We start from the raw sequence: 2,062 nt of genomic DNA on the forward strand, positions 1-2,062 counted from the left end.
GCTGCCGAAATGGGGAGCTGGTCCCTTCACAGGTACGTACTTGGAGGTTAGAGGACAACCTGAGGTATCTACCTCATCCCTACCTTGTTTTAGACAGGGTCTCTTTGTGTTTCCCTACTTTCTCTACCAGTCTCGCTGGCCCAAGAGCTTCTGAGGACTCTTGTGCCCTCCTCCACTCTTACTACAAGAATGCAGGGATTTGATCCTGAGACAACATGGGCATCTTTTACATGGATTCTGAAAGTTCAAACACAGGTCCTCACACATGTACCGCAAGCACCCACTGAGCCAAATCCCGATCTTCCAGTCACTGGGAGGATAGATGTGCTCAATGAAGTTCACTGCAAAGATGCCCACTCTTTTCGCCCATTTCTTCTAGTCCATTTATCCCAGAGGCTGAAAAACTAAAGTCCACAGGTCAGATACACTCAGTGCCTAGTTGTGGATGACATTTCATGGAAACAAGCTATGCTAGTTAGCTTTTTGCCAATTGGACTCAAGCTAGGGTCATCTAGGAAGGGGGAGACTCTACTGGGAAAATATCACCATCAGATTGGCCTCTAGATAAGTCTGTGTGTAGGCAGAAGTTCCTCTCCTGCCCACCTGTTCTCAGATACACATCAACTGCTTCCCAAATAACTGACTGGAAGGCTTCATATAAATTGAAAAATGCTCAGCCAATAGCTCAGGCTTGTTACTAGCTAACTCTTACATTTAAATTAACCCCTATTTCTATCTATGCTTTGCCATGTGGCTTGGCACATTTTCTCAGTATAGCATGCCCATTTTGCTCTCTCTGCATCTGCTGTTGACTCTCTGACTCCACCCTTCCTCTTTCCAGGGTCCTTAGTTTGATCACCCTGCCTATACTTTCTGCCTGGCTACTGGCCAGTCAGCATTTTATTAAACCAATTTGAGTGACAAACTTTACAGTGTACAAGAAGATTATTCCACAGCAACTATGGGGTATTTTCTTGATTGATGACTGATGTGGAAGGGCCCAGCCCACCGTAGGTGGCGACATCCCTGGGCAGGTGGTCCTGGGCTGGATAAGAAAGTAGACCAGAAAGCCATGGTGGAACAAGCAATAAGCAGAGTTCCTCCATGGCCTCTCTTCAGTTCCTGTCTCCAGGTTCCTGCTTTGAGTTCCTGCCCTGACTTCCTTTCATGATGAACTGGAAGCTGGAAGCTGAAGTAAACCCTTCCCTCCCCAAGTTGCTTTTGGTCATGGTGTTTATCACAGAAATAGAAGGCAAATTAGAATGTGAGCCATGGTTATTTATTTCTGCCCTGACTGTGATGCCTTCTATGTGGCAGCAGAGAGGCAAGATAAAGCCTGTGACCTGCGAGCTGAAAACATTTGCTCTAACCCTCTGTGTACAGAGGAAGTTTGCAGATGTCAGTGTGTTCCTTTCCAGTGCTATCTCTGATCTTTGGTTCTTCCTTTTATATCTTTAGTCAATTAAGCCATTTGGTTTAAGTCAATTCATATATATATATATATATATATATATATATATATATATATCACATATATTTTTTTCTTTTTTTGAGATAGGGTTTCTCTGTGTAGCCATGACTGTCTTGGAACTCCGTCTGTAGACCAGGCTAGCCTCAAACTCACAGAGATCTGTTTATTCTGTGCATATTTTCACTTTTCACCTCTTCTTTTTCTATACAACAAAAAAATAATGAAGATATATTGTCCACAGCTCTAACCATTGGGGATTTCTTCTCAACCCCTCCCTCCACATTTCTGGCTGCTGTTTTCTTTTGAGACAGAGTTTCGTTATGTAGCCCAGGCTAGCATTCTACTCTAAATCCTTCTGTCTGCCACCACCATGCCTGGCTCACTTTATAGTGACCTGCTATTAGGCCCAGAAAACTTTAGGTAGGTCTGCCAGGATCCAGTTTACGCTGAGCAGCTCTGAGTACATGCTCACTTGATGCCGTGTAGTTTAATGGTGGGCCAAGAATATAATATGGCTCTTCCTGTAAGCGACCTGAGGTAACCTGTGAAGATGGTTTGCTACTCTCTAGACCCAGAAAACCCTACAAAATC

At 44.0% G+C, this 2,062-nt stretch overlaps 1 pseudogene; it reads left to right on the forward strand.

Annotated features, from left to right (window-relative positions):
• The first annotated feature begins 2,008 nt into the window (after nt 1-2,008).
• The window catches only part of LOC107979069, a 559-nt pseudogene continuing 505 nt past the window's right edge, over nt 2,009-2,062 (forward strand).

The sequence above is a fragment of the Cricetulus griseus genome, chromosome 8 (assembly GCF_003668045.3).
Source record: "Cricetulus griseus strain 17A/GY chromosome 8, alternate assembly CriGri-PICRH-1.0, whole genome shotgun sequence".
In the NCBI taxonomy this organism is placed as follows: Eukaryota; Metazoa; Chordata; class Mammalia; order Rodentia; family Cricetidae; genus Cricetulus; species Cricetulus griseus.